The 7,187-nt window shown below is 42.3% G+C and overlaps 1 protein-coding gene across 1 annotated transcript in view; it reads right to left on the bottom strand.

Annotated features, from left to right (window-relative positions):
• Nucleotides 1-4,693: 4,693 nt before the first annotated feature.
• The window catches only part of kif5aa (kinesin family member 5A, a), a 16,893-nt gene continuing 14,399 nt past the window's right edge, over nt 4,694-7,187 (bottom strand). The window contains exon 29 of the mRNA XM_056755501.1: nt 4,694-5,563. The gene's annotated coding sequence lies outside the window, so the exon portion shown is untranslated. The remainder of the gene's footprint in view (nt 5,564-7,187) is intronic.

Below are 7,187 nucleotides of genomic sequence, written 5' to 3'. Positions count from 1 at the left end.
TGGCCCCGCCCCGCCGTTCTCTGCGTACTGACTGTGTGCTGCGCACTAGTAGAAACACTGTGAAACAAGAATAAAAGTGTTTTTATAAACTATGAGATTAAAAGGGACACCATGTCAAGATCAAATCACCAAACAATAAAATGGAGATGGAGATTAAATAATTGCATAATTGTAAACAAGTACTTAACGTCTGTTTTATACGGTGCTGAGTATGAATGATTTATCCGTGCACACCATTATTTTTTCGAAATTCATTTGCACTTGTAATAATCAAAAACGTTAAACTCCTCTCGACAACAACTCTTCACCACATGACGTCAGCAACAAAAAAGAGGTAGGACTATACTGACTGTCCAATGGCCAGCCCTCCCCTCCAGACCAAACTTGCAACAAACCAATCAAAAAGGAAGGGAGAAATAAAGCCCCGCCCTCCATATTTCTCATTTTAGAAGCCGTTTCACTCGGATACTCATGGTACGAAAACAAGGAGTCAACTTCCGTTTCACGGTGACTTTCAATGTATGATGTAGTGATATTGGTACTTCAAAGTCCGCATCGTCATCGAGGTTTTATTTCAGATAACCAACCGTTACATTCAATGTAAAAATAAAACTCTAGTGATTACCTCCTGTGAGGAATAAGTGCTAGTTTTTAATGGTTTTTATCTGAAATAAGAAAACTTCAATACAAAACATGCTGTCATGACCTGCCAGTTGTCTCTAGAGAGGATTAATTAACTGTTTATGCGTCGCTAGTTGTCCGCCATATTGGAACAGTCACAGCTGTGGTGAACAATGGAGCGCTCGGGAACACTGTGGACCGATGCATCTGAGGGGTCCGATGTAACATCTTCTTATATGTCTGTGTGCTGAAGGGTCTTTTTGAGTTCGTCATTAATAGCTATGACCTGTTAACATTATTTGGTTTAAAAGAAGTGAATGTATGGATTTTCTATAGACCCCCTATAACCCATAATTGCTGTGGCCATTATTTATATATATAAAAAACATTTAGCATTAATACAGTATGTGCACATCATACATACTCTCTTGATGGTATGAAAACAGTTTTATACACGAGCACTTGGACTTTTGTCTGAGGATGGACCAGAAACACAAATGTTGCGTTTGGCTGCCATATACAGAAACAACACAAACCAGAAAGAAAACTTCATGCTAAGAGGCAACAGTACCACATAATTAAACCTTCCATCCATCCATCCATCTTCTTCCGCTTATCCGGGGCCGGGTCGCGGGGGCAGCAGTCTAAGCAGGGATGCCCAGACTTCCCTCTCCCTAGACACTTCCTCCAGCTCTTCCGGGGGGACACCGAGTCGTTCCCAGGCCAGCCGGGAGACATAGTCCCTCCAGCGTGTCCTAGGTCTTCCCCGGGGTCTTCTCCCGGTGGGACATGCCCGGAACACCTTCCCGGGAAGGCGTCCAGGGGGCATCCGGAAAAGATGCCCGAGCCACCTCAGCTGGCCCCTCTCGATGTGGAGGAGCAGCGGATCTACTCTGAGCTCCTCCCGAGTGACCGAGCTTCTCACCCTATCTCTAAGGGATCGCCCAGCCACCCTGCGGAGAAAGCTCATTTTGGCCGCCTGTATCTGGGATCTTGTCCTTTCGGTCATGACCCACAGCTCATGACCATAGGTGAGAGCAGTGGTGTAGTCTAGATTTTTGTAGTGAGTATACTCTGATTCCCCCCCAGCCTACTCATCCGTCCCAGGTCGACAACCCATGAGCACCACCACACTCATGAATGCAAGGATAGAGTATGCCTCTATATGTAATCAAGAAAGATTTATTGCAAGAAAGATTTCAATAGCCAATGACAGCTCGGGGGACTTGCTGGTTTTAAATCAGTCAGTTAAGAGTTTTATTTATGTATACAGTCACTATGCACAGGTTTTATCAGCTGGCAATTTTCAATGCACATTAGTGATCCACAGGGAAAGCTATTAAGTATTTCTACATAAACCCATCCTGCTAAAAATAGTATTACATACATTATAGTGGTTTTCATTTAAATACCATTATGAAACACATTTCTTTATCATTTTTTATTTTATGCCTTTTCTATTGATTCCCATCTGCATCTCTTGTGTTTTGGGCAGGGTTCTATTGTTTTTTTTAAGCAGGGCAACTACATAATGTAAAGAATATCTTGTGAAAGTATAAACTTTGGATTTTGATTTAGTTTCACTAAGGCCAAGTCTGAGACTTACAGTAAATCATATTTAAAAAAATGGTTAAAATCAAACTCTGATACTTGTCCCTAATAACTAGATTTTTCATCCACTTTATGTGTGTAAGTTGCATCTATTATTGACATTGATAGTTAACTATAATAATTAACAATGAACATTTGTGCAGTTTTATCAAGCACCTGTTGCACCTATAGATTGCTGGCAGTGTCTCTAGCTTGACTTTCACAAGGCTTGTAAGGAGTTCTCATCTCTTATCATCTAAAACAATTATAAACATTGTAGTATAAGTTATCTCTCCCTTTCTCCCTCATGTATTGATTCAACACACAAACTAATGTTTGTGACGTTGGCTAGTTAGATACAATTTAATATACCAACAGTCACAATAAGACTAACAGTTATGTTAATGATAACAAATGTGCTTGTTTTATTAAAGACTACGCAGTGGTTTTAAAAGTGGGGTGAGTTAAAGGCAGAAAGTATAATACACGGGCGAACAGTGTGCACATTGAGACCCCGGAACACTAACGCGAGGAGTGGGGACCCCGCGTAAAGCATCTCATAAGCCTCGTCGTGCTCATTATCTGTAACACCTGCTGCAGCGGCACGAAGCGCCAGTAGCTTCGAGGGCAGGTTTACGATAACACTGATAGTGTAAATGATGCCTTTCATGATCTCCTTTGGTTTCATATCTCCTGGTTGCACCAAAAGTCAGTGCGTCGTACTTTTCTGACACAAACGATGTTGTTACGTAACCTTGCGCTTTTTTAAGTGGGTATACGGAAATTCTTGATCTTTTCTAGTGGGTATACGGCGTATACCTGCGTATCACGTAGACTACACCACTGGGTGAGAGTAGGAACGTAGATTGACCGGTAAATCGAGAGCTTCGCCTTGCGGCTCAGCTCCTTCTTCACCACGACAGACCGGTACAGCGACTGCATTACTGCAGAAGCTTCACCGATCCGTCTGTCAATCTCCCGCTCCATCCTTCCCTCACTCGTGAACAAGACCCCCAGATACTTGAACTCCTCCACTTGAGGCAGGAACTCTCCACCTACCTGAAGTGAGCAAGCCACCCTTTTCCGACTGAGAACCATGGCCTCAGATTTGGAGATGCTGATTCTCATCCCAGCCGCTTCACACTCGGCTGCAAACCGTCTCAGTGCATGCTGAAGGTCCTGGTCTGATGGGGCCAGCACGATGACATCATCCGCAAAGAGCGGAGATGAAATCGTGTGGACCCCAAACCTGCCGGCCCCTGGCTGCGTCTAGAAATTCTGTCCATAAAAATTATGAATAGAACCGGCGACAAAGGGCAGCCCTGCCGGAGTCCAACATGCACCGGGAACAAGTCTGACTTACTGCCGGCAATGCGAACCAAGCTCCTGCTCCGGTTGTAAAGGGACTGGATAGCCCTTAGCAAAGGGTCCCGAATCCCACACTCCCGGAGCACCCTCCACAAGATGCCGCGAGGGACACAGTCGAATGCCTTCTCCAAATCCACAAAACCTTTATTAAACCTTTATGTTTTTTATTTATCTGATCAAATTCTTACAGTTTTTTCAATCACCACATTTCTCAAAATCGACACACACTTTTGTCATTCATACTCCACAAACTGCAAAAACCTATATATTTGCGGGATAGTTTTCATATGCTAACACACTGCTTTCAAAACTGACAAAAGTACTTTCAAATCAGAATGATGGCAAATTTCAAGCATTTCTGCCATAGTTATTTTGAAATAAATTAAATCTTAGCAGAAAATGAAATAATAATCATTCCAAGCTAATTACAATTAGCTTAAACTTGCAGAAGATACTTTCCAAGTTGCCTTTCCAGAGAAGACATCAGATGAGATGTTGATGAGAACTTGTGGTTTAATGTAAGAGAGATGGAGGACTAGAACCTTCACAGGACTTTACAATGAGTGATCAGACTACACGTGTTGTTGATGTGTGATATGTTTTTATTATGCCCTGGAATTTCAGGATTTTCTTTTTTCACCTATTTAGAGTATTTTCACAGATAAAGTACTACAGTTTTTTTCAACTGCTAACAAGCATTGTTCAATACTGAAACTACATTTTACAACTCTTCACAAAGTCTACATTACCAACATGACTATTCAATATTCAGTACATTCAATAAATAAAAAAATTGTTATTCTATAATAAAATACTGTTTATGTGAAAATTCATTAAAACTTAAAAAATAAAAGGTCAAAATTTTTGTAATGCTTCCTGGTACTTGTGTTTTTTAGGTCAGTGTGTTATGAGGGACATGCATGTTTCTGAAAGAGAATTTGTTCCCAGTGATTGGTGGAACGAGCTTATTTTGAGACATATATGAAGTGTTTTGTTGGTCTGAGTGAGTTTTGAGGGTGAGATGAACTGTTTTGCTAACAGTCATGTTGGTAATTTAGACTGTGTGAAGAGTTTTGAAAATGTAGTTTCAGTATTGAACAGTAATTGTTAGCAGTTGAAAAAAACAGACACAAATTGAAATGGTAAATGATAAGAACTCACAGCTTTCTTTAAATGAAGTTTATTTTGGGGATCCTGCCACACTGTACATAAAATATCCTTCAATAAAGATATGTTGTGTGAGTCAGGAGCTATTGCACACGACTCTTCATCTGAAGACTCTTCTAACAGTGACAGCAGAGGTTTGGAGGATTAAAGCACAGAATGCATCTCAATAAAAGTGAAATCTATCGTCGCTCAGAAATCGTCTTGCTTTAAATAAACACAACACAAGAAGAATATTACGCATCAGAGATTATACAGACCGATTCTCTCATCCTGATTGGCTGATCGGGATTTTCTGAGAGAAATTTGAGCTGTGATTGGTCAGAGCTTTTTGACAAAAGAACTAAAGCTTTTGGGACATTTGTATAAAGCAACTCCAGCAAGATTCGTTCTAATGATAACATCTGTGATGGAAAAACAAGCGATGTAAATTAAAGTTTTTGCACAACTGGAGGTAGTCGTTACTTCTATGTATCAAAATCTACACGCTGACACATGTCCATCTGAATTTGTATATTAGTGCACACACGTACACACCGTCTGTCTTTAAGGCTCAGCAAGACTACAGGGAAATGATTTCAGTTATAATGCGAGCGATATACATGTGTGTTCTCCAAGAACTACGTGAGCGTTACTTTACAACCTTATGTGCTGTTTTCTGACTAAACAAAGCAAACATGCAACAGTGAGATACAAGAGACAGCATTCATGATATGACTGAGAATATTGTGTGGAATATAAGACGGTACACAAAGAGAATCTGAGAGAGAGGGTGACGAGAGCTCAACGGCTGCATGCACACATCTTACACGTGGAATATCTGCAGAAAAAACACAAAAGAACATTTACACAAGATCGTCATTTCATCATCACTTCATCAGCTATGAGATGTGTGTTTGATGTAATCTGATTATAAAACAAACTTGATGTTAAAATGTAAAACAGGTCAGGGATAAAACTTACTCTTTTATCAAACAATACAAGTCTGTGCGTGTGTGTGGATGTGTGTGTGTTTGCATTTGTGTGTGTTTTTGGGTGTGCGTGCGTGTGTGTTTGGGTGCATGTGCGCATACGTGTGTGAGAGTGTGTGTGCCTGTGTGTGGGAGTGTGAGAGTGTGTGACGTGTGCATGTATGTGTGTGTGTGTGACGTGTGCATGTGTTTGTATGTGTGTGTGTGTGGATGTGTGTGTGTTTGTGTTTGCATTTGTGTGTGTTTTTGGGTGTGCGTGCGTGTGTGTTTGGGTGCATGTGCGCATACGTGTGTGAGAGTGTGTGTGCCTGTGTGTGGGAGTGTGAGAGTGTGTGACGTGTGCATGTATGTGTGTGTGTGTGACGTGTGCATGTGTTTGTATGTGTGTGTGTGTGACGTGTGCAGGTGTTTGTATGTGTGAGTGTGAGTGTGTGTGTGTGTGTGTGTGTGTGACGTGTGCAGGTGTTTGTATGTGTGAGTGTGAGTGTGTGTGTGTGTGTGTGTGTGACGTGTGCAGGTGTTTGTATGTGTGAGTGTGTGTGTGTGTGTGTGACGTGTGCAGGTGTTTGTGTCTGTGTGTGTGTGTGATGTGTGTGTGTTTGTGTTTGCATTTGTGTGTGTTTGTGGGTGTGCGTGTGTGTGTTTGGGTGCATGTGCGCATACGTGTGTGAGAGTGTGTGTGCCTGTGTGTGGGAGTGTGAGAGTGTGTGATGTGTGCATGTATGTGTGTGTGTGTGTGACGTGTGCATGTGTTTGTAAGTGTGTGTGTGACGTGTGCAGGTGTTTGTATGTGCGTGTGTGTGGATGTGTGTGTGTTTGTGTTTGCATTTGTGTGTGTTTGTGGGTGTGCGTGTGTGTGTGTTTGGGTGCATGTGCACATACGTGTGTGAGAGTGTGTGTGCCTGTGTGTGGGAGTGTGAGAGTGTGTGATGTGTGCATGTATGTGTGTGTGTGTGTGTGTGTGTGTGTGTGTGACGTGTGCATGTGTTTGTATGTGTGTGTGTGTGTGTGACGTGTGCAGGTGTTTGTATGTGCGTGTGTGTGGATGTGTTTGTGACGTGTGCAGGTGTTTGTATGTGTGAGTGTGTGTGTGTGTGTGTGTGTGTGTGACGTGTGCAGGTGTTTGTATGTGTGAGTGTTTGTGTGTGTGTGTGTGTGTGTGTCGTGTGCATGTGTTTGTATGTGTGTGTGTGTGTGTGTGTGACGTGTGCAGGTGTTTGTATGTGTGAGTGTGTGTGTGTGTGTGACGTGTGCAGGTGTTTGTATGTGTGAGTGTGAGTGTGTGTGTGTGTGTGTGTGTGTGTGTGTGTGTGTGACGAGTGCAGGTGTTTGTATGTGTGAGTGTGTGTGTGTGTGTGTGTGACGTGTGCATGTGTTTGTATGTGTGTGTGTGTGTGTGACGTGTGCAGGTGTTTGTATGTGCGTGTGTGTGGATGTGTGTGTGTTTGCATTTGTGTGTGTTTGTGGGTGTGC

Source organism: Triplophysa dalaica, chromosome 8 (genome assembly GCF_015846415.1).
Source record: "Triplophysa dalaica isolate WHDGS20190420 chromosome 8, ASM1584641v1, whole genome shotgun sequence".
In the NCBI taxonomy this organism is placed as follows: Eukaryota; Metazoa; Chordata; class Actinopteri; order Cypriniformes; family Nemacheilidae; genus Triplophysa; species Triplophysa dalaica.
This window is presented reverse-complemented; position numbering and strand designations above follow the sequence as displayed.